Source organism: Equus przewalskii, chromosome 3 (genome assembly GCF_037783145.1).
Source record: "Equus przewalskii isolate Varuska chromosome 3, EquPr2, whole genome shotgun sequence".
Classification (NCBI taxonomy): Eukaryota; Metazoa; Chordata; class Mammalia; order Perissodactyla; family Equidae; genus Equus; species Equus przewalskii.
In genome coordinates, this window is record NC_091833.1 from 74,955,322 (window position 1) to 74,981,533 (window position 26,212).

General features: G+C 37.0%; 1 long non-coding RNA gene across 4 annotated transcripts in view; it reads right to left on the reverse strand.

The window, feature by feature from the left end:
- Positions 1 to 622: 622 nt before the first annotated feature.
- The window catches only part of LOC103553798 (uncharacterized), a 168,299-nt gene continuing 142,709 nt past the window's right edge, over positions 623 to 26,212 (reverse strand). For 2 of the 4 annotated variants that reach the window (XR_011538189.1, XR_011538188.1), the window contains 2 exons: positions 7,681 to 7,758; positions 5,106 to 5,402 (listed from right to left, as the gene is read on the reverse strand). This is a non-coding gene — a long non-coding RNA (uncharacterized lncRNA). Of the gene's footprint in view, positions 1,858 to 5,105; positions 5,403 to 7,680; positions 7,759 to 26,212 lie in introns of those variants that run through there. The other 2 variants (XR_011538191.1, XR_011538190.1) reach the window with 2 other exon arrangements.

The window sequence follows — 26,212 nt, forward strand, 5'->3', positions numbered from 1 at the left end:
ACAACTGGAGATCCTTATAGAAAAAAAGCAATACAATTAGATTAATTGCAATTTATAAATTCTAATTGCATCAGAGAAATGGATATAAATAGATGGAATTATGCAAGTAGTAGAAGAAAATATATCTGACTTTCTCTATAATTTGGGAGCAAAGGAAATTTTACTAATTATGACGTAAAATCCAAAATCAATAAGAGAAAAGATTAATTTTAATTACACCAAATTTCAAAAAGAAAATCCCTTGTATGGCAAAACACACACCAGCAAAGAAAAAGGACAGACAAAAAATTAAGAAATAATGACAACTTATATCACAAGGAGTTGATATCCCTATTATACAAAGAGCTTCTAAAAACGAAGACAGAGGCTAACAACATTATAGAAACAGACAGTCCACAGAACAAGAAATGCAGAGAGACCTTAACCTTAAGAAAGGATATTCAGCCTTCTTATAGTAAGAGAATTGCAAACAAAAACTACGTTGAAATACTCATTTATCTACTGTCAGATTTGAAAACCTGAAAATTTGACAGCATATTCTTTTGATAAGGCTGTGGGAAAGCAAACACTCTCAAATATAGCAATTTGGCAATAACTAGGAAAATGAACATATGCACTTTACCTGTTATGGCTGCAATTCTCCTCTCAGAGGTCTGTCTAAAACATATGCTGGCAAAAATGTGAAAAAATGTATTATGAGACTAATTATTGTGACATCATTTGTAAACCTAAAATTTTAAATGAACTACTATACGTTCACACTCTGGAAGGCTGTGCAACTTTAAAAAGGACGTGAACCATCTCTGTATACTACTATGGGTGATCTTTGGGATATATGGTGGGGGGCCTGGAATTGGCCACCCCAAGATATGTCTTTTTGGCATGACGATTATTTGCCGCTGGTTACTTTGCAGACAGGAAAGCAATTGAAAGGTAGAATTTACTTACCCTTTGTAAGAGACTTTTACATTGTAGAGGAACTCTCCATCTGTAAAGATATCTCCCTCTCTACCAGGAAGAAGGGGGGATGACCTTATCTCTAGAAACTCTTAATCAATGGGGAAGGCAAGGACTTAAATCTGTATTTGTTTATTGTGCTTGTCTGGTAACCTCCTGTAACTGACTCCCCCACCCCCAACAACCTCCTTTGTCTTTAGCTGGATATGATATTTGGGGTGGTGGTTTCGGCCATTTTGGCAAGTTGCTCCGCTTGCCTGAGCCTCTCCCATGTATACATTGACAAATAGAAATGGCAAGCAATAGGATATATTGGAGTGCGTGAGGAAGCCATTTGGTGCAAACCTAATTCGGCCTGACTTTGCTTTTTTCCAAAAGGGCCTGACTGTGGCCATTGAGCACGCATTGTATATCTGCTTTAAACGTTTACTATGGCAAGAACAAATGGCCTTAAGATAAAGGTGCAACTTCCCCCCACATTGGAATTTCCTTAAGGATAAGCATCTTTCCTTAGGCTAGGAACTGATTGCTGCACTCACCTTTGACCACCCAGCTCACCTATGACCACCCAGCTGGAGACAACAGACCTGCCACCCTGCTGTTTTCACTGAGACAGCAGACCTACCTGCTTTGTCCATCAATCTCTGTGCCGGCAGAGCAGTCTCGCGACTGTTATAAAAGTGACATTTCAATCATATGTGAAATATCCTGTTTGGGGGTATATAACCACTCTGTGCACCCCACTTCTTCGGTGCCCTTTTTTCCTTCGGGAAGAAAGGCCCTGGGCCATGGTCCTCATAAAGCTTTGTTTAATTTTCTCCTGCTATTCTGTCTCACGTGAATTTAATTTGTTCTCCAGCCAGACGAACCCAGAGAGGGTAGAGGAAATGTCTTCCTTCCCTACAATGGTTAAGTGAAAAACAGGAGGAATGAAAGTGGAATATATAGTATTTTACTGTTTATCCAAAAAAAAAGAAAGATAAGCCTGTATTTGCACTCTATTTTGGCGATCGTTCCACTGCAGTGTACAATAGAGCACACACACACACACACACACACATCCATGCATATGAAGAGATGAGCTCATAGGGAGTTCCCATGTGCATATAGTGTCCTAGTCTTTCCCAAGGTCTTGCCTTTGGGGAGTCTTGGGAGTTGTATGGGGGAAGTAAAGGAAATAGGAGGGCCTGGGGTAGCACATGCTCTGTGATGAGCAAATGCACTCTTGTCATTTCTATTTAATGAGACTCAGTTCACAGCAATGAAGCATCATTAAGAAATAGATTATTTACTTTCTCAAAAGATCACTTGTGTTTGGATTTTCAATGCACCTTAGTTTGCAAGCCTTGATTACCTTCAGCTTCTTAGGAAAAGAAACCCCAGATTTAAAAGGGTAAGGTAAGTCTTTTGCTTGCTTAAGGAAATCTATATATTTTTGAATTGATAATTATAACATCTGCATTTAAACAAAGATTTCTCACATCATCTTTGAGCAAAGGAATGTTTCTTTATTCATATTCTTTACTACATAAGTAACGCCTTCTTTACAGCTTTGATGGTCTAAGATGGTCAATCAAAAATAAAATATCTAATGCGTATATAAAAATGATAAAAGTCAGTCATAACACAATCATATAAATAAAATAAGTATTGCATTTTGATCCCCAACGGTCTCTATGATTTCTTTAGAAATACAAATAAGATAAAATACCAGAGAAAAATTCTTCTCTAACTTACTTCAAATGAACCTCTAAAGAACAATCTGGATTTCTGAGTTGCATGAGGTAAGTACCTTAGGTGGTGGCGCTTGCCCTGAAACTCTTGGGGGCACTGGACATTTAATCCCTTTGCATGGGATAGAAATGTATTTTATTGACATCCTTATAAATGTTAAATTATATCACAAGTATAGAAAAGCCCAAGAATATTTACTTCTAATCTGGTATAATTGCTGTCCTAGTCACCAAGTCTTGAGTCAGTCAGTAAATTCTTATTTAGTGAATGTCTACCCTGATGCCAAGCACGGGGGCAATATAACAGTAAAGGAGACAAATGTGGTGTGCGCGCTTATGGAGCTCAGTTCTTATACCAAATACTTCCTGGAATTGGGCCCCAGCATTTAAACTTCCTTTTGGGTTTACTATGTTGTCTTCTGTTGTGCAAATGCTAGACTTGCCTTCCACCAGCCCTTCTGAGCGCCACCGTTTCACAGGCTCTGTAGTTTAATAGACTTTCTTGTGTACACTGGTGCAGAATAGATTAATTGCCTCCAGCTTTATAAACAAGTAGTTCCCCGGATTCTCAAGAACCTCATGTTGGTTTATTTAGAAGTCTCTATTCACATTATTAAAAGAATTCAATTAAACCACAGTCATTGTAGAACCAACATCCTTGATGTTTTTCATCACATTAAGTAAAACACTCTGAATCTGTTTAACGATGGATTTTTTTTCCCCACACCACATCCTGCAGTTGACTCTCCTCTACCTGGATTCTTTCTAAATACATCTTTTCTAAAGAGCTCTGCTTCAGGACATTATGATATGGAGGTTGTCGGGAATCCAAATTCCCCCTTAGCTTTCCTTTATTATTATCATCAGACACCTTTTTAAAGTATTTTTCTTAAAATCAGCTACCTAGTATTACATAGCTTTGGTAATTTTTTAATTTTTCTTTCAACTACATTGCATTATTGTTGATTTTTTCTTTTATGCATTCTTCTTGCCTAATATGAAAAAAATAAGTATAGAATAGAGGTTAAGAGCCTGGCCTCTGCGGTGAGGCTGTCTGGGCTAAAACTCTGACTCTTTCGTTGACTGTGTGGACTTGAGAAAGCCCCTTAGTCTCTCTGTCGTTCTCTTTCCTTATATGTAAAAACAAACAAACAAACAAACAGCAGAGTGGGGTGGGGGAGGTAGTAATATCACCTACGCCAAAAGATTGATGTATGTAATTAAATGTTATCGATATAAAGATTTGAGTGGCTTCAGGCACACAGTAAGTGCTTAAAATTTTTAAATCATTATTCTGTTATTTATTTTAGATACTCTGACTTCCAGAGCACAGATGCCATACAATGTCTGGGCACTAGGATTATAGACTTGGCAAGGTGTTGTTTCTCAACCATCCCTTCCATGAATTTGCTCACCCTGACAGTTGAGTATGTATCCTGACACACTACTGTTGCAGAAAGATTCCCACCACTACCATACTCAAAACCCCCTGTATCTGGATAAGTACCAAGGAAGCAGACTGGTGTAAATCCATAAGAATATTTCCTAAGGATCAGAGAAAATCAAGACAATTGAGTCCTTCATCCAAGAAACAGAGAATGAAATTCTCAAGAATAATACGTCCTAGAGTAATGATGTATACTTTGAGCTTCATCAAAATCACCTGAATTGCTTATTAAATGTCTAAATTCTGCTTTCATATACTCTGTATATGGAATCAGAATGCATCCATTCTATTTACTGGGTATATGGTGGAGCCCCAATACAGACCAGGGTCAAACTCCCATATCATTCCAATGTGAACTAAACTGTGAGAATCATTGGCTTTGAGCAGGGGTTGACAAACTAGGACTTATGGGCTGAATCTGCTCCAGTACCTGATTTTGTAAATCAAGTTGAATTAGAATACAGCCACACATTCATTTACATGCTATCTATGGTTGCTTTCACACTACCGTGGCAGAAGTTGAGTAGTTGCCGCACAGAATGTAGGACCTGCAAAGCCTGAGATATTTGCTATCTGGCCCTTTAGAGAAAAAGACTTTGCCAACTCTTAGCTTAGAGCATGGCATAGAAGTGGACTTATCATACAGAAGAGATTCAATTCTCTTTTGCCAGCCCAGACAATAGGAAATTGAACCCTTTTCAGAATGTCTAATCACCCTAATTTTAGGAAAGCTACACAGCATGAAGATCTTCTTCCAAAAGGAAAGAAATGGAAAGAGTCTATTACAAATCCATTTCTCCTCATTTTTCAGAGAGGTGCAGAGCAAAACCAAATGAGGTCACAGCTTTTACGTTCTTTTTAGATTTTTTTTTTAATTTAAAGCATACAGTAACTATAAACTTCATTTTCTTTAAGAATAAATCAGCAATAAGTGTTATCAAACATAAAATGGAAGTTAATAATGCACATTAGGCTCAAAGATTTTATTTTAATAGTAGTTTGATTGAAGCTGGATGTTAATGACACAGTGAATTATTTTTAAAAATTACACTCACTCCATCAAAAAATCCAAAACTAATTAATTTCAAAATGATTGTTTCTTACAATACTTCTAGGATTAGCTTCTGCTTGGATGAAGACAAGAAAGAGCTCTGGAAGATAAAGTAACAGCTCCTGTCCTCTATGTGCTGTCCACATTTCACATGAACCCGAACGGGGCTTGGAAAGTCAGAATTCTGTGAGAGAAAGTATTGATTTTTGTCAACCTGGAAAGTGAAACGAGAGAGAGAATGACATTGCTAGCCATAGGGAGTTTAGTTCAGGTCAACGACCCCTAAGTTTTATGGGAATTGTTCAGAAATTACAAATGTTGCTGTGCTAAAGGACTCTGACAGAGGGCTGGAAAACACATTTTGACACTGGGTAGTGTTCAGCCTCCGTTCTGCCACAGTCACTGAAATCCTGAGCATATTTATTAAGTACACTGTGGAGGTTCAAATGAGGCTGCTTTTTGGAATGGCATTTGGCCTAGATGGAGCAAAAATTCACATGCGAAGTTAATTCCAATGCCGGAAAGAGCAGTGTAAATTAGCCTGTCTGTGGCTGCTGTTCTATTTCTGCTTGCGCTTGTCCATGTTATCAAAGACGTCATTACGTTAGGACATAATGTGACAGGTCCCAACCAACGGATGAAAATACGGACCAGCAGAGCATGGGAAATAGCTTCATAAGCAATCTTTTTGATCTTCTTCTCTCTTTAAATCTTTTGGTTTGTTGGTTTGTTTGAATTAAACCTAATCTTATTAGGGGAAATGATTAAACCATATTTTAGTTTTTTGCTTACATTTTTCTTCTATAATTACAAGTCAGCCTCTGCAACTGGTTACACAGAAGTAAGCAACTTTTGAGACATGTTATTTTTACCCTTTTCACTTTGGCGTTTTTTTCTTATTATCATTATGCCATGCTCTAACATTGTTAGCATGTCTTAAATGCTGCCCTTTACTCATACCAGAGGAAGTGAAAGCTAACACCTCAGTCCTTTTTACTCCAATGAGCTTGCAGGATGGCAGACATTATTCAGTCCATGCACTCTTAGTGTCTTCTAGTTGATGTGCTACTGTCTCTGCCAACTGATTAGCTTTCTTAGCTATTAGAATCCCACTCACTTATCAGACTTTACTGAAGTGACCAGCTGAGATTTAAAAAAAAAAAATTAAAAATCAAAGTGTAGGCAATAAAGACAAAAAAGGTCAATGTATTTTGAATGTTTCCTTTAAACAACAGAATTCTCAAATTTCCTAACCAATGAATAATTTATTTGAGTAAAAGCAAATCATTATGTTAATGGAATGTGTTACAGGCTGGCTAAATCAAAGAGGGCTCAGAATTGGGATGGTATTAGAACCTTTGTACCTATCCAGTGGAAGGATAACAAGAGTTGTCAAGAGAACTGGGATTCAGAATTGCTCATTTTTTATTCAAAGACCATCCCTCTCCAAGGGATGTCAATGTCAAAAATACATTGCACGGCCAATTTCAGGGGCTTTGAGGATGCTCTAAAACCTGGCCTGAGGTCAAAAATCCTGTTTGTATCATGTGTCCATAACATCACACAGTACATAGCACAACAGCACATTAGATAGTACATTAGATCAAATCTTCTTTGGTAACAAATAAAAACAACTGCAGACCCATTGGCAGACTGTAATGATCCAGCCTGGGAAAGACGCACAGATAACCTGTACACATACACTTGCTCACACACACTATAAAAGAAATGAAATGTCTTTAGAGTGCCAATGAGATTTTTGATGGGAAATATTACATAACTGGAGTTGTTATTTTCCATTATACTTTACTGTACCATTATGATTTGTGGGGGAGGATTCTGACTAGAATAAACACTTCACAAATTAGATCACAAAACTGAGAATTTCTTTTTTTCTTTATGTATTTTAGAGACTTAAAAGGAAGTTGCTATATGGAAATCCAAGAAAAAATTACTCTTATTCTGATAATGGGATTAGAACCACACTCTCTTAATTATTCTAAATTGTCCTAATACTCAATTTTAGATTTAGTGTTTTATTCAAAATCAGTAAAAGTTTCCCCAAGAGAAGATAGCACACGGAAGCCATTACATGAATAAATGGCAAATAGATTAAAAGTAAACGAAATATGTCAAGCAGAAAGAAAATTCAGAAAATATATTAATTGTTTGGCTTACTTATTGTGAGGAAAAAGGCTTTTTTCAGTTGAAGTAATTCTAGGCTAAGCCATTTATTGTAATTTCCATTATGAAAAGCATTTAGTGATTCTGAGAAACTCATTAATTGATTCATTTATTCAGTGAACAAATATTAACTGAAAACCTACTTGTGCCAGATACCACGGTAGATGCTGAGGATATGAAGACCAAAATGACAAATTTGCTTCCCCAGAGAGCCCACCTTCCAGCACAGAAGACAGGAATGTAACCAAATAATCTAATATGCTCAAGTGGGATCATAGAGGTAGGTTCTACTCAGAAGGAGAACTCACCTGGGGGAGGTTGATTTACTGATGTGACAGGTCAGGAGGTGGAAGGGCTCCAACCAAGACTTCACAGAGGAGTTCCTGCTGAGAAAAAGGAAGACCGATATTTTCATACACTTGTAGAAACCTAAGCCTAGTCTATCTTATTGACAGACCCCAAATGCTGAATATATTAAATGCACCTTGTTGCCAATAAAAATATTCAGTGGAAAATTGAAAATCGAAATGTAAATATGACTTGTTTTTGTGTGTTTCCTAATAGTTTTAATTTTCACTGTTAAATATATCACAAATGCCAGTCTTTTGTAACATTAACTTCAGTTCAAAATCATAGTTTAAAGTCTGCTATACATGAATCATTGAATCAGCCTCTGGTGTCATCAGAAAAGTGTTAACCATTGGTAAGCTTATTCAACCTGCTTATTGATTGAATGTGTTTGAAGTGCCAGGCATTGTGCAAACCAGTAGGGGCTAAAAGGAAAAGCAAAGGAAACACATTCCTTGCCAGCACAGAGTTCAATCCTCCTAGGGAAAGATAAGCATTAATCAAATAATCAGAAAAATGCATAATTACAAACTGCTATGAAGAAACAGTAAAAGGGGTGTAAGTAAGAAGAGTTAAACTAATTTTAGGGTCAGGGAATCTTCCCCTAATAAAACAGTGTTTGAAGTGAAAGCAGAAGGATGAGTTCAAGTTAACAAGAGGAAGGAATATGGGTGTCAGCATTTGAGGAGAGGCAAGAGGAGGGGCAGAGTGTGAGAGGCCATTCCAAACAGAACAGCATCTGAAAAGAGCTCAAGAAAGGAGATTATATGGATTAGTCAGAGCCTTATTGGTCATTTTAAGGCTTTCAATATCCAGCCTCAGAACAATGAGAAGCCATTGGGGAGTAGAAAGGAAAGAACATAACCCCTGACTCATGGAACTGAAAGTACAGCAGGAGGAACTTTCACAGATAATAAAATTCAATTGGTGATATAAAGAGGTTTTCAATGGGGGCACAAAAGGGGACACTTAGCTCAACCCGGGGACCCTAAAAGCCTCTCTGGGAAATAAAGCACCTTAATTGAGTCTTGAAGCATGACTAAAAATTATCAAAGGAAAGGAAGATGGATAGGTATTCTCGGCAAAGGAACAGTCTGTATAAAGAAATGAAAACGTGAAATAAATGGCATAAGTGGAACACACAGACATTTTTTCATTACCAAGGAATAAAAGGCAAGACAGAGTGGAAAGATTTGAGACTGTAGAGGATCTTCAAGTATAAGGCCATAAAACCACGCTAGGATTTAGTAATTCATTCTATAGGCAAGTCATTAAAGGGTGTTCAGCGGGTGATTGTAATGATTCACATCTTATAAAGGTTATTCTGAATGGAGTGGGAGGGATAGATTTAAGGTAGCCAAGAATAAACCCATGGAGGTTATTTAGGATGCCATTCTAAGAGTGCAGGAGAGAGAAGATGAGGGTCTTATGTAGAACAGCGATAGTGTGACTAGGGAAGCACAGAGAGATTTGAGACTTATCCGGGAGGGAAAATTGACAAGAATTTAGTCATCAATTGGGTATAAGGTGAAGGAAACAGAGAAATCTGGGAAAACTTGCAGTTTATTGCTTGGCTACCTGGATGTACAGCAAATTTATTGAGTGATATTAACAATAGAGAATCAGATTTTTGGATAAAATATAATGAGTTCAGAGGTGGGACTTTTAGAATGGCAGTGTGAGAAGCTTCAGGAGATTTCTCCCCCAGAGAGATGTCTATTACACTAGTCAAAATTAGCAAAGCCAATCATTCAACTTCTTTGGAGATTGATCAAAGGGCTTACAAAAATTTAAGAACATTAATTCAATATAATCTATGGAGCCTACTAAAGAGCATCGGAGGCCATGACACTCGAGCTGAAGGTTGCATCCATACCCTGCAGCTTTGTGCTGCAGAAGATTGCTCCAACAGTTCCCATCTCCTTCAGATCCCCGAGTGCAGCGGCTATTCTGGGTGGATTCAGCAGCCAGTGAGCATCAGCGGAACTTACTTCCCATAGCTCCATGCTATGGAAGGTCTATACTGAGCAAGTGGCGGCAGCAAGGCAGTGTGACCATTTCTCTACTCTCAACTCCCCCTACATAAGGAGGATACAAATGCAGCAAAAGCTAAACAGTACATGTAGTCCCCTGTTTCCTTAAAGTTCTGTGTTAAGGTAGAGCTACTGCAGTGGGCTCAGCAGCCAAAATGCAAATTCCATTTCCTCTGCTTCCTGAGGCGGAAGAGCTATTCTGGGTAGACTTGATGGCCAGTGAATATTAGCAGATCCCATTCTCCCAACTCTGAGCTGCAGAAGATCCATACCATGTGGTAGTGGCAGCCAAGCTGCAGCACAAATTTCTTTCCTTCTTTGCTTTTTCGTTTTCCCTCCACAAAGCCCGAGTACGTGGTTGTGTATCCTAGTTGTAAGTCCTTCTAGTTCTTCTGTGTAGGATGCTGCCACAGCAAGGCTTGACGAGCCATGTGTAGGTCTGCGCCCAGGATTCGAACTGGCAAACTCAGGGCCACCAAAGGAGAGTACACAAACTGAACCACTACTCTCACAGACACCAATTTCTGTTGCCAGCATCCCCCCCACACACACATAGGGAGGATGCAGATGAGGAAGCTGGTGAAGACGGAGTTCCCAGTGCCCCCTGCTCAATAGTGCAGAGGTTCTATACCACGCTGCATCCATCCTCTGCATCCACCCAATGAAAGGATGGAGCAAGCCTGAAAGAAGGGCAACACTCTGCTCCTGCCAAAGTGTTTAACTTTATTTGGTTCAGACTGTTACAAAGCATAACCCAGGGCATTATTGAAAACGATAGAGCAATCATCTGGAAATTAAGAGTCTAACAGCTGGATGTGATAACGATAAGAGAGACCAGCCAGAAGCTTAATGGGAAGGCCAGGGAAAGAGATGGTCAAAGAGAGCCTACGAAAACCAAAGTCATCCTGATGGTCAGAAATAATATGTGGGTGGCCTCTGAAGAGAAAGCAGAGAGGGAAATCCTGAGCTGCAAGTTCCTGAACGAACACAGGGCAACCTTGTAACTCCCTGAACAGTGAAAGCAGTCTCCAAGCCAGCTGCCACTATGTTGAGAAAATGATACATGGGAATTTAAAAACAAACAAATAAAGAAGATTTGGCAATTATGTCTCAAATAAACCTAAACGTGTATCTGTGATCACTGGGCTAAGGTATTTCACCAATGCCTGTTGTAGCAGCCAGTTCTGCTTAACATCTTGTCCTTTGAGATTATAGAAAAGAGAGTGCAGACACATTCTGACATCAATGAATTTGGGGCAGCAGAGTGAGGTATCTGATACTTAGAAGCCTCAATTGCTTTGAAGTAGGAAGCAGGAAAGTAAAGTCATCTGCTGAGAGACAGTGGGGAAGTGAAGGGTTAGCGTAACTGCTGTGGAGAACAGAAGTAATTAACCAAGGATGACGAAAATTGTTGTGCAAGGTTGAGGTACCATCTGAGGTTGGAGAATATGACTTTTGTGGTTACATCAATCTTGAGGACTGACTTGTTTTGTTCAAACTTCCTTAGCCTCAGGAAGTCGGTAGCTTAGACCTAGGGTTGTAGTTTTGCTGGGAGGATGAAACAGAGGCAGAAATGAAACATAGTTGACGGTATTGATCAGAGACCATAAAACATGCCCAGAGAGCCACAAAAGTGAAGGCAAAAGAGAGCTGAACTACTGAGAGAAGACTGTTACATCAAGGAAATAGGAGGGGCTATGTGATTTTAAAAAAATTAAAGTTGAGGGTGTGAAAGAATTAAAAACATTAAAGCTACAAACAGAAAGTAAAATATTTAGGCTTGGTGTTTCTGATAATAATAATAACAACCAGAGTCACAGAGTGACCGAGTGTGTTGGTGATGAAGGTAGGATAGAAATGAAATTTCATTTAAATTCAGGACATCACATGGAACAGAAAGAACTAGGGTATTGGATTAATTATCAACATGCATACCCAAATCACCTCAATGCTGATGGCTGATGCTTAGAATTACACAGTAGAAAGAAAACATAAAAGGTTTCATCAGCTGTAGGGAACTAAGGTGTTGGCTAATGATTGCGATAAGACAAGGTGAGGCAGCATAGACATACAGTATTAATCACAGAGGAGGGAGACTCTTCCCCACAGGGGTAGAAGAGTAATGTTTTGGAAATGGCTTTGGAGAGGTAGAAGAATGCTAACCTCACTTTCAGGCATTCAACCATGTCGTTGAGCGTGGCAAAAAGTATACGTCTGTGCAAAATAATAATAATATCATCAGTGTATTAGCAAGCCTTTATTGAGGCAAGAGGTAGATGGATGGGTCAATGAAGAAAGCGAAGATTTAATAAGGCTGCTTATCATGGAAGTAGGCGCCAGGGTCATAAATGCAAGATTTCAGAACTTAAAGGGCAGAACAGTGTGAAAGTGTTCCTAAAGGAGATGAAGGATGATTGAAGGTGTTATGTTTCAGATGGAAGCTGAAGGGAAAGAACATGAGGCAAGGAGGGCTGAGGCAGCCATGGTCATCTAGATGTAACTTTGGTGTCACGTTGTGGTTCCAGAGCAAGGGAGGCTCAGTGCGGGTGGGGCAGGAGCAGAAGGGGACTTCCGTATGAGTTTCAGCGCTGTCATCTTTGTAGAGATACGGCCAGGAAATCTGCAAGGGTATATATCAGGCTCAGATTTGAACAGTTTGTATAATTAATACCTTATTTTAACATTCACTAAGTGGATAATTTATAAAATTTCTCCCTCACTGTAGGTGTTCTATTGAAGTAATTATTTCAGGAAGAGAATCAGGGCTGGGAGTGGAGGTGGAGACAGAGGGAGAGAAGGAAAGAACTGAAAGGCAAGGAGGAAAAAAGGAGAGAGAGAGAATAGGCTGTTCTATGAGTAGTTGCGCGCAATCAGCAGGGGACCAGAGCCAACTTACAGAAGGGATTCTTGTTTTCCTGTGAATGTTGACAGTCTCTGAAAATAAAAGTTAAGAATGCAGGTGTCCTCTTCAAATATTTGCCTGGTGGCTGTGGGAGAGCTGCTTGGATTAAAGAGTCCCCACGTATTTATGTTGCTAACATTAAGTTAATCAACGTGGTATAAATCAGGATGCTTACGACTTTGTTAGAATATAAACTCTTCTTGGGTAGGACCCATCTCTTTTCCTGTTTGGGGAAGTGTTTTGTATAAAGACGTAGATAAAAGCAACTTCAATAAAGGTATTTGATAGCTTGATGACAGTACTAACACTTTAATATCTTGTCATTCTCTAATTCACTATCTTCTCGGGAAATCAATATTTAATTCTAGACTAGGATATGTGGAACCCTCCTGCTGCTGCCCTGGTATAGAGTAATTCATTATTCAACAGCACACACACATCTTACACAACTACATACATACATGCATGTTCATACAACCACGTACGAACCTATGCCTAAGAAACTATATATGTACATGTGTGTATACATGTAAGCCATGTTTCTGCAGTTAAACTAAAATTTTCCAAGTATTTCTTCACAGCTATTGTATTGTGCACTCAGTGAAAGGTAATATCACTTGTTAGAGCCTGGTTTCTCTTTGCTTGCTATAAAGCACTATTTTTTTAAATGCCAAAGAAAGCTACAATTTCATTTTAAGATAATTAACATGGGTGATAGATTTTTCCCTACAAGTTTACAAAGCAGCATTAAAAAGTCATGTATATTTTAATATGGAGGAAAAATATGTTTTTTGAACTACATTCTATGAGATTAAAGATTCCTTTTAGTAATAGTTTTCGTACTTTGGAAAGTGCATTAATTCCTTAGGACAGTGTTATGCAGTCTTCAGCTGTTTCAGACTGAAACAGATATGGTTATTACAAATGGCCAATAAAAGAATTTTTTCTCTTCTAAAAAGCTACTGATTTCTCTTTTTCACTCTTGTGACAAACATGTAATTATTAATAAGACATCTAACTGAAGAAAAACATAGCTAGAAATATTATTATCACAGTTCACGATTGATCACGTCTTTCTGGGTATCACAGTCAATAATTCAGATTTCCCACAGCACTTGCTTTTGCCATTGCTATGTTTAAGACTTACAGAAGCCTGTTGATCAAGACATAGATTTACGTATTTTGTTTTAACATATCAGTGCTTCATTTCTCTTACATTCTGTACATTTGTGTACAATCATATATTGTTGAGAAAAATCTCCCTATGTAGTGTGGAAGCTGGAACTAATTTTTTGTCTTTTGTGCTGAATATTTGTAGCTAGATGTCATTTTGAGTGAATATCTACAGCCCTTTTGCATCAAGTCAGATTCTTCAAGTAAATGACTCTCCAGAGAACATACACTATCTTGATTCTAAGTGTGACATGACAAGAGAGGAAAGAGAGGGGACAAAGTCATCCACATCTCTACGAGTGAGCTGAATTAATTCTTACAGGTAGTGGCTTATTCAGGTTCTCTGAATGGAAGCCAACTCCACGATAGAGATTGGAGTGTCCGCAGTTTAAGGAGGAGTGGTCTGGAGAACAAGGCCTAAGAGGGGAAGGAAGCAAGGCTGCAATGGGGGTGAGTTGAACGGTGATGCAATTGCAAAGAGTCCTCAGCTGCTCTCACAGGGAGCTCCAGCCCTGCAGAGCCTTCTCAAAGTGAAGCCAGAGGCCAGGCATTTGCACCCCTGTAGAAACCAGTCGTTGGATGCAGGACTCCCGTGAAGGGAGGAGAGAGACATTTGGTGAGGCAACCCCTTCACAGAGGGCGCTCCTGGAAAGGGACGCATGTGGGGGCCATCAGCCAATAGGAGGGATAATGACCTCAGTCCTGAAGGGAGGATCTCGTTTCCGCACCACGGTATCCGCTACCCACAGCAAAAGTATTGTTGTTGCTTAACCCTTCAGTCTTTTCTGATTTTAAAACGTAAACATTGATACTGCCTCAGAAATCACCTGATAGGCATTAGTATCATTCTTATTTTTGTCAGCTCCTAGAGGTATCAGTGTATTTCTATCCATTCTGTGGTGTTTTCTATCAAAATCTCAAAATGCAATTCAGAGAAAATTTAAGACACGGCAATTCAAACAGTGGTATTATTTCTTACACTTGAAAGAAAAAGAAAAGAAAAAAAAAGAACAACGTAAGAAAACTTTTTTAGACAAAAATCAATGTAAGGATTCTATTAATTGACATCTTATTAATGGCGAGATAATTTTCTAAAAAGAGGTCATGCAACATGAAAAGTCTTACAAATCTCACAAGAAAACACAAAAGCTTACTATACACAGACTTTCTGAGGAAAGGATCATTAAAGAAAAATTTTAAATAAATGACTATATTCTCATACACAAAGTATGAGCACAACACTTGAAATTTAACATATTCTATAGATGCCACTGAGACTTGTTTGGGAATCATAAAGATAATATGATTATTATTAAACATAAAGACAATGTTAGGGTAGTTCTGAGTCATCAAAAGTTTTACAAGCAAAATACACCTGCATCTCTTTGTAACCAAAATCCTCAGAAAGTGAAGTGTTTAACTACTTAGCTGACCAACTACTCATCCACTTATTCAACAGAAATTTAATGAATACCTATTATGTGTCAGGCATTGTTCTAGGATCAAAGGATAGAAAAATAAACAAAAATCATCATTGTTAATTGTGTTTTTAGTCTTAACTTTCTTCTCTTTCTATTACCACATCCTTTGAAAAAATTTAGTGCTCTTCCACTGTGGATGGAGAATACTTTTTTGGTTCTTGACTTGGGAAAAGGCCATGCGCTTTGATTTGGCCAATAGATGGAGGCAGGCAGGTTGAAGGTGTTAGTTTCAAATCTAGCACAGAGGCCTTTCCTGTTTCCACTTGATCTCTTCACCTCTGATCAACAAGGAGAAAAGCATGTTTGGACTAGTTTTCCAATTCCAGTAGGAGAAAGAGACATATTGAGAAGAAGTACCCCTAGCTAAGCTCAGATTAGATCAGCTGACCCCTAGCCAACTTCCAGTTTAGGAATAAATAAATACTTATTGTTGGATACCACTGGACATTGGAGTTTGTTATGTGATATTTCTGTAATAGTTGCTAACTGAAAAAAGATACCTTCAGACATCTCATAACTAAATGTGATTTAAAAATATGGATGTAATACACTTTGGTAGATAACATAATAGAGATACGAGCTGAATCCTCAGAGAAATGAGATGAAAAAAGAAACTGCCTGAAATGATCAAGTATGTGAGTATAAAACTGGGATATCATGGGAACAGGCAACAAATTACCTAACGTTATAGAGAATGTGGATCCACAGATTGTTTTTAATATAAAAATCACAAAACTGGCACTAATTCAGGACATATAAAAGGATAGGCAACTACTCGGACATCTAATTCTAATTCTGCTAAAAGCCAATCATCCAGTAAACAAAAGAAAAAATAGCATTGTTTATCTTTCAGCCAAATGCATTTCTCAGCAGATCGAGAAAGGCAATGAGAAAAACTGTTTACTCTGGATTTAATTTTTAACTAGCAAAGAATAACTTGTTAGTGAACCCAACTATAGAAAATAGTATCCACATGGTCTTGGAACCCACCACATTAGATTTCATTTTCAAACAAATAATTAGTCTTAGATTTATGGAAAAGTTGCAAAGATAGCACAAAAAGCTCACATGTATCCACAGCCAGTTTCTCTTATTTTTAACGTCTTACATTTTTATCGTACACTTGTCACAGTTAATGAACAAATATTTATACATTATTATTTTTAAAAGTCCATATTTTATTAATATTTCCTTAGTTTTAACCTAATATCCTTTTTATGTTCCAAGTTTTCATCCAGCAAATCATGTTACATTTATTTGTCAAATTTCCTTAGGTTTCTTTTGGATTTGACAGTTTCTCAAATTTTTTTTGTTTTTGATAATCTCGATATTTTGAGGAATACTGGTCAGATATTTTGTAGACTGTCCCTCAATAGCGACTTGTCTCATGTTTTTCTCATAATTATATGTAGGGATATGGGTTTTAGGGAGGAAGACCATAGAAGTAAAGTGCCATTCTCAACAGAATGTATTAAGGTTGCATACTACCAACATGACACCATCTTTGATATTGTTGATATTAACCTTGATCACCTTCCTCTAACTGAGGTTGTGGTTACCAGGTTTCTCCACGGCAGTCACTTTTCCTTCCCTTTCCTTTCTGTACTCTTTGGAAGGAAGTCACCATTTGCAGCCCACACCTAAAGAGCGGGGAGTTATGCTCCCCCTCGTTGACGGCAGGGTAAGTATGTAAAGTTATTTGGAATTCTGCATGGGAGGTTTGTCTGTGCTCTCAAATCACTTATTTATTTAGTCATTTATATTAGTATGGACTCATGGATATTTATTTTTATACTTTAGGTTATAATCCAATATTACTTTCTTTATTTTTATGCTCAAATTTTTCCGTTTTGGCAAGTGGGAGCTTTTTCAGTTGGCTCCTGTATCCCTTTGACTACCTCACTGGGGTATGTGTGTGTCTGCATTTTCTTATTTTCTGCACTACATTGTGGAATGATGTTATAAACCAAGATCTATGTGCTACGTGTGAGCATTGTTACAGGAGTGTCATTGCTTCTGGTGACTCTCAGCTGAAAGAGCAAGGAAATATATATGGGTGTACAAACTCGTGTATAAACACACATCCATCTGTACTAAGACAAAACTTTAATACTGATGTCTAAAACTCTAATCTACTCCCACACAGATCATTCTAGCCTCATCTACTTGTTATTTGTAACCTCTCACTCCAACAGTGAACACTTGGCTCCCACTATCCACCATCCATTTACTTGGTTATTAACTTGTTAACCTATACGCCCATGGGAAACAATTTTATCAACTAGAGGATATTGCCTTTAGATTTACAAACTCCACTCAATTCCAAAGTTGCATAGGTCAGCGCCTTCCCCCACTACCTTCAGGGAGTCATTTCATACATTTGCATTACAAATAGATTCCTTTGTCACATTATGCATTCCCTGACCTCCTAAATGTATTTTTTTTAATGTTTAAACATTAATGTTCATTCTTTGAGCTGTAAAGTTGCAGGGGTTTTGTTAAATTCACAGTATCATTTCTACCACTGTAGTATCATACTGAGTAGTTTCATCACCTGAAAAATTCGCTTGCTTCTCCTATTCAACTTCTCCCCAAGGCATTGTCAAACGTAGATCTGTTTATCATCTCTATAGTTTTCCTTTGACAGAATGTCATATAAATGGAATTATACAGTATGTAGCCTTTTCAGATTGAATTCTTCCACTTAGCCATATGAATGAAACATTTATCTTATCTTTCTGTGCCTTGATTGCTCATTCAGTTTTATCAATAAATAGTATTCCTTTGTATGGATGTACCACAGTGTGTTTATCTGTTCATTTATTGAAGAAAATCTTGGTTGCTTCCCATTTTTGGCAATTATGAATAATGTCGCTGTTAACATTTACATACAGGTTTTTATGCAGACATAAGGATTCAAATTACTTGGGTAAATACCTAGGAGTGTGATTGCTGGGTCATACGGCAAGACTATGCTTAGCTTTTTAAGAAACTGCCACAACTGTATTCCATAGTGATGGTATCAAGTTTCATTCCCATCAGAAATAAATGAGAGTTCCAGTTGCTCCACATCTTCACAAGCAATTGGCAGTGCCAGATGTTTTAACTTTAGCCACTTGTGTACATGTGTAATGGCATCTCATTATTGTTTTAACATGCATTTCTCTAAAAATGAATTATGTTGTGCATGTTTTGTATACTTATTTGGCATTTGTAAACTTTTTTGGTAAGGTGTCTGTTTGGAAATTTTACACATTTTTAAATTGCATTGTTTTCTTATTATTCAATTTTAAGAGTTCTTTCTATATTTTGGGTACAAGTCCTTTACCAAATATGTGCTTTACCAATATTTTCTCCCAATCTGTGGCTTATCTTTTCATTCTCTTAATGCTGTCTTTTGTAGAGCAGAAGTTTTAATTTTAGTAAAATTCTACACGTCAATTTTTTCTTTCATGGATCATTCTTTTAAGCTATATCTAAAAATTCTTCCAAATCTAAGGTCTTGCCGATTTCCTCCTGTTTACTTCTACACATTTTATATTAGGTCTATGATCTAGTTTGAGTTGACTTTTATATAATGTATAAGGTCTGTGTCTAGCTTTATTCTTTTCCTCATAAGGACATCCAAATTGTTCCAGCACAATTTGTTGATGAGGCAGTCATTCCTCCATTGTCTTTGTGCCTTTGTCAAAAGTCAGATGACTGTATTTGTGTGTGTTTAGTTCTGTGCTCCCTATTCTGTTCCATCGATCCATATGTCTATTCTTTAATCAATACCATGGTATATTTATTATCATAGCATTATACTAAGCCTTTATGATGGTTAACCTTATTGTCAACTTGACTAGGCTATAGTACCCAAATATTTGGTCAAACATTATTACATATACCCTACAGTCAGTTTCTTTCATTTTTAATGCATGACTTTTGAGTGTGGAAACAGCCTTGAAAATCTGGAATAATCCCATTTGGTCATGGTGTACAATTTTTTTTACATTATTGGATTTGATTTGTGAATATTTTGTAAAGTTGTTCTCATCATTGTTTATGAAATACATTGGTCTGTCATTTTCTTTTCTTGTAATTTCTTTATCCAGTTTTAGTATTGGTATACTGCTAGCCTGAATAAATTCTAAAGTGTTCCCTCTGCTTCTATTTTCTGAAAGAAAACGTGAAAAATTGATATTATTTCTTCCTTAACCTTTTGGTAGAATTCACCAGTGAAACCAAAGGGGCCTGGTGTCTGCTTTTATAGAGTTTATTAATTATTGATTCAATTTCTTTAATAGATATAGGGCTACTCATATTATCTATTTCTCTTTATGTAAGATTTGATAGTTTGCATCATTCAAGGAATTGGTTCATTTTATCTATTATCAAATTTGTGGGCATAGTGTTGTTTGAAGTATTCCTTTCCTCTCTTTTGCTGTCTATGTGATCAATAGGGAGACTCCTCCTCCTTTGCTGAGGTTGGCAATTTATATCTTCTCTCTTTTTTTGGCCTGGCTACAAGTTTATCAATTTTATTAATCTTCTTAAGGAACTAGTTTTTAGTTCCATTGATTTTTCTCTATTATTTTCAATTTCATTTATTTCTGTACTATTTTCTTATTACTGCTTTCCTATACTCATTTTAGGCTTAAATTGCTTTTTTCTCTACTTTCCCTAAGTGGAAGCTTAGGTTATTGATTTTCATCTTTCTTCTTTTCTAATATATGCATTTAATGTTACAAATTGTACTTAAGCACTGTTTCAATGCATTCCACTGATTTTAAGTTGTATTTTTTTCATGTAGCTCAAAATATTTTTAGATTTCTTTTGAGACTTCTCCTTCGACAAATGTATTATTTGAGAAGATGTCCCTTAGTTTCCAAATATTTGACAATTGTCAAGCTACTTTTATTCTATTGATTTCTAGTTTAATTCCATTGTGATCTGGGACATGTTTGAGGTATTTTTAAACTTTTACATTTGTTAAGATGTATTTTGTGGTCCAGGATATAGTTTATCTTGATAAATGTTCCATGTGAGCTTGAGAAGAATGTGTTATGATGTCATTGCATGTAGTATTCTATAAATGTCTGTTAGATCAAATTATTCGATAGTGCTGTTCAAGTCCTTACTGATTTTCTTCTTGATTGATCTATCAGTTATTGACAGAGGGATATTGATATCTTCAGCTGTAATAGTGGATCTGTCTATTTCTCCTTTCGGTTCTACCAACTTTTGCCTCAGGTATTTTTATGCTTTGTTGTTAGGTTCACATACATTTAAGATTATAATGACGTCTTGGAGAATTTATCCCTTTATCATTATATAATGTCCTTCTTTATCCCTGAAACTTTTTCTTGTTCTGCTCTGTTTGAAATATAGCCAATCCAGACTTTTTTTTATTAGTGTTAACATGGTATAGCTTTCTCTATCTCTTTACTTTTAAAGTGGGATTCTTATAGATAGCATATACTTGAGTCTTCTTTTTCATACATCTGACAAGCTCTGTCTTTTCATTAGTGTATTTATATCACTCACAATTAAAGTGAATATTAATATGGTTCAATTAACATCCATGATGTTTGCAACTCTTTTCTATTTGTTGTATCTCTTCTTTATTTACTTGTTCCTGTTTTTTCTGTTCTTCTTTAGCATTGAGCACTTTATATGATTCTGTTTTATCTTTTCTCTCATTGTATCAATTATATGTTAAAAAAATTTAGTGGTTGCTCTAGAGTTTACAATATACTTTTTAAACTAACTTTAATCCATCTTAAATAATACTCTACCTCTTCACAAGTAGTACAAGTACCTTAAAACATGTATCCTCAATTCTTTCCTCCCGTCCCTTGTGGCATTGCTGTCCTTCATTTCACTTATTCGTATGCTATAAGTGCTAAATGTATTGTCACTATTGCTACTTTGAACAAGCATTTAGGCTTTTGATCAATTAAAAATAAGAAAAGTAAAAGACTTTATTTTACCTTAATTTACTTATTCTCTGAGGCTCTTCCTTTCTTTATATAAATCCAGCTCTCTGACCTCTATTGTGTTCCTTCCGCGTGAAGAAAAGGCAGGTCTGCTGGCAATAAATTCTCCCAGTTTTTATTTTTTCTGATGAAGTCTTCATTTTTACTTTACTTTGGAAGGATAAGTTCACTGGATATAGAATTCTAGATTATTGTTTTTATTCTTCTAACTTTTTCAATATTCACTCTACTCTCTTCTCACTCACCTGGTTTCTGACAGTCCATGGTAATTCTTACCCTTGTTCCCTTACTCCTCTAGGTAAGGGGTTTTTGTTGTCTCTTTCAGATTTTTTCAAAAATTTTCTCTTTGTCTTTAATTTTCAGCAGTTTGAATGTGATACGCCAAGTTTTTTGTTTGTTTTTGTTGTTTGTTTTGTTTTTTATATCTATTCTGCTTGCTATTCTCTGAGTTTTCTCAATCTGTCATTTAGTGTCTGTCATTAATTTGGAAATTTCTCAGCCATTATTAATTCAAATATTTCTTCTCCTCTATTCCATCTTTCTTCTCACTTTGCTATTCCGATTATGTATATGTTACACCTTTGAAATTGTCCCATAATTCTTGGATTTTCTGTTCTGGTGTTTTTTATTATTGTTCTCTTTTTCCCTTTGCATGTCAGTTGGGAAGTTTCTATTGACCTATTTTCCAAGCTTACTGGTTCTTTCTTCAATTATGTCAAGTCTATAGATGATCCCATTGAAGGCATTTTTCATTTCTGTTAGTGTTTTGGATTTCTAGCATTTTCTTTTGATTCTTTCTTAAAATTTTCCTCTCTTTGCTTACATTGCCCAGTTGTCCTTGCATATTGTCTCCTTTTTCAATTAGATGCCTCTTCATATTAATCATTTTTAATTTGAATTTCCTGTCTGATGATTCCAACATCTGTATCATACCTCAGTTTAGTTCTGGTGCTTGCTTTCTTTCTTCAGATTATGTTTCCTCTTCCCTTTTGACATGACCTGCAATAATTTATTGAAAGCTGGATATATTGTGTTGGGTAATAGGAACTGAGGTAAATAGGACTTAGCATAAGTAGTTATGTTAATTTGGCTAGGCTATGGTCTGTGTGTAACGTTTAGTATAGCTATAGATGCTCAAGACTTCAGTTTCCTCTATTGTCCTTATTTTTGTCCTCTCTTTTGACATTGGATCTTTGTAAATATTTATCTTCAAAGAGAGAGTGTGTGTCTTGCAAGTCTTTTAGATGTAATCCCCGTCACACTTGAGCCATGTTAGTATGGTGGTAAGGTGTGGGGAGGTAGAAACATTCTACAATTTTCTGATTAAATCTCAGTCTTTTAGCTGGCCTTTGTCTCTGAGCTGTAACCTTAAGAATTGTTTCTCCAATGGTATAACTCCTCCCCACTCCACCATTTCCTGCCTCAGTGTTCTCAGTCTATTTCCCTGTAGCCCTGATCCCTGTTGATTCTGTTTCCCTAGCACACACTATGGTGAGATGGGACGGTTAGATGGTGCTGGAGTCAAGCAATGTCCTTCCCCAAGTAGGGTAAAGCTCTGATAAAGTCTGTTTCCCCAGAGAGTAAGTCTTTGTTATGTGTTCTGGGTGCATTTCACAGTGGTTGCTCTTCCCTTTTCCTGCCAGAATATAAGGGAATCTTTCTCTTAGCTTTACCATGAGGACCTTGTGGGATTTCTAGAGGTAAAACTCAGAATAGTGTGGGGACTCCCCCTAAGACTAAGGTCCCTGGGAGTTAGTTTCTCACTCTTGTGCCAGCCTACATTCAGTCTCCAGAAATTCATCAGAATTACCATTGAATTTTTCTTATGAAACCAGTTTATGGTTTCAGTAGCTTCTATTTCAGGAAAATAGATCTCACCTGTGACTCTAGATGCTCCTGTCTCTCCAGACTTCAGGGGACAGTTTTTCTTTAATTTTCTTTAATTCTCACTACTCTGATAGGTCCAAGAGAAGTCATTGATTTTAAGTTTGTCTAGCTTTTTATAATTTTCAGAATGAGAGTGATGACTTCCAAGCTCTTTTTATGTCTGAGCTCAAATCAGAAGTTTCAAATAGTTCTTAATCATACAGGATCTTTCAAAGTACCTAAGGTCAAGCTTAGAAATAGTGTTTTCACTCTCATTGGATAACAATATTTATGGGAAAAGCATGTGACATAAACGTTATAGACACGCTTCATATATTAGATATGAAATTGGGCTAAATAATATTTATATTATAATAATAATATTTAGAGGGTTTGTCAACCCTGAAATTCCATAATACTCTAAATTGTGATGAGACAGAGAAAGCCAACCCAAATGAACAAATTCTGCAATGTTGTGTTTATCAACGTGGGAATGCCTCAGAGCAGGGTCTTTAACTGCAAATTTCTAAATTGAACTCAAGGTGTTTATGAACCTTCTGAACCTGTATGGAAAATTGTGTATGTAAGAGTATCTGTTCCTTTTGTTCTACCAAGAGGGTCTATAGCTTTCAATAGACTCTATATGAGATTCATAACTTTTGTAAAATATTAAGAATTAAAAATTTGGGGATTATAGATTATGTCTCGCTTCGTGCAATACTCAGAAGATGTGAGTGGTATAGAGGTATTATTGCTGCTTCACATTAAATTATATTCAATTCAGAAATCAGGTATTATGTATTGGATATCAGGCACTAATGAAAATGCAAAGATCTTGCCCTAATGAGGGAGAAAACTGAGTAAACAGATTATTATAGATTTTTAGTGGGAGATTCAATGCATTCCACAGACAACAGAGAAGGTGGCATATTCAGGGAACCTTACAAAGAGCTCAATGTGTTGGGGCAACATGGGTGCTCATTTTGTGAATTAAAAGGATATTTGGGTAGAAATGCAGGCAAGGGTCAATTTGTGAAAGACCTTGTGTGCCATGCTAAGCATTTTAAACATTCTGAAATCTATGGAGAGTCATTAGAAGTATTTTTAGCTGAGGAGAGACATTGTCCATTTCCATTACAGAAAATTCACTCTGGCACTTATTATGAGCAATAAGTAGGGTGGCAGGATAGGGTATTCAGGCAAAACCGGATTCAAGAAAACCAGTCAGGTGGGTGTTGAGATAATCCAAGTGAAAAATGAGGAGCTGAACTATGGATATGACAATAGAATGGAAGGAAATAACAAGGATTCTAGATGCATTGAGATGAGTACTGGATGTGGTGAGGAGGAGGGGAAAGAAATCCAGCGTGACTTTTCTTGTTCCTAGCTTGGGCAAATTGCGTTCCCAGGTATGTAATTAGACATTTATCTCATGAATGAATTTTTCAAATAGAACAACACAATTTTATCCTTAATTTTTAAAAATTGTTTCATAGACTGCTTTCAGAGCTGTACTGTCAAATGAAATATTAGGTATATACTTACGTATATGGCAAGAGTTTATTTGTTTGACTTGGATTTACTGATGCAAATGTTGCTGGTTCCTCCAGAACAGTTTTGCATCTTTCTGGTAGACTGCTCTTCTAATCATGATTTAAGGCTAAAACATTTGGAAAATGTTAAATCTATATCACCTATGGTGAAAAAGAAGACCTGCTTTCCTCTGGTTGTTGCTTCTCTAGATTATTGGAAGTGATGGCTGAATCATTGAATATGCTGCTCAGTGATGCCATGTTGTGAAATATTGATGATGTATTACTGTGAACAATTCAGGGCACTGATGTGAAAAGTGCTATTCAAATTAAAGTTGGAATTTGTTTTTAAGCAACACATGCCAAGGTTTACCAGCATCTGTGAGCAGCTAATCTCACATTCAATTATACTTAAATTGGAAGAGAAATACCTACTATCACCATCAGAGGCCAAAGGAAAAAGAAAAAGAAAGGTCACTGTACTAGCTAATGAAATATCAAACATAAAAAATAAGAGACTCCAGGACTGAGTTTATCAGCTTGTAGCACATTTGCAATGACGGCAAGTTCCAGAGCATAAGATATTGGCTGAGGCACTAATGAGAGCAAAGTAAAACTTTCCTGAGCAGATGACTCTTCAGTGGCTGTTTGTTCATTCATAACAGTTGTCAGGTTCATGCTGCAGTGTCTTTTGTATAGTAAAGAGGTGTCTGGTTACCTATAGAAACGTGTAATGTTCTGGTGGAGATAATATTGAAGAGAATGTAAAAGGGTTTTTACTGCTTCTTAGTGCTTTCTATCTTTGGACTTGCAAAATTAATAGGCCAGCAGTGAAGATAATACACATTTCTCCCTTTCTGGTCCTTGAAGGTAAACTGTCCTTAAAAAATTCCACCGAATGATTCCATTTTCAGGAACTAAATTATAAGAGAGCCCTGGAAAACATCTCAGGTGATCCCCTTGTGAAACAGAAGCCCCAGGAGGGAAGAGGATGCTGCAGACAGTTAATGCTAAAACAGACCAAAAACTATTACAAGCCAGGCACAGTGGAGGCACTAAACACACATGATAAAAACCCTCACTCCATTTTCTCCTCCTAACACACCACACAAACTGGCCTATTTTCTCCTTGTTTAATTGCTCCTATTAACCAGTCCTTACCTCTTTAAATATTTTAGATGGTAGGGGTTAAGATGAGTGGAATGATTGCTGTAGGCCTTCTCAGCAGTAGACTGTGTAGCAAGGAGAATTCTAGAATCTAAATCAGTGATAATTTAGGAATCAGTGGTCATCCTCCAGGTGTTGGTGTCGCCCATCACCTGTGTAGTACCAGCACCCCATAACCTGGGACTGCCTACTTCCTTTGCTTCTCTACCCCCATCTCGTGGCAGCCCACTCCTCAAAATATGTCACAACATAAAATCTCAGAAACTTGGTTCTTCGTAAACAAGACTTCTGCAAGTCACCTTCTCCGGAAGATGACAGGGAACCAAACTTAAAAGAATTCTACCTCCAGTGAGAAGT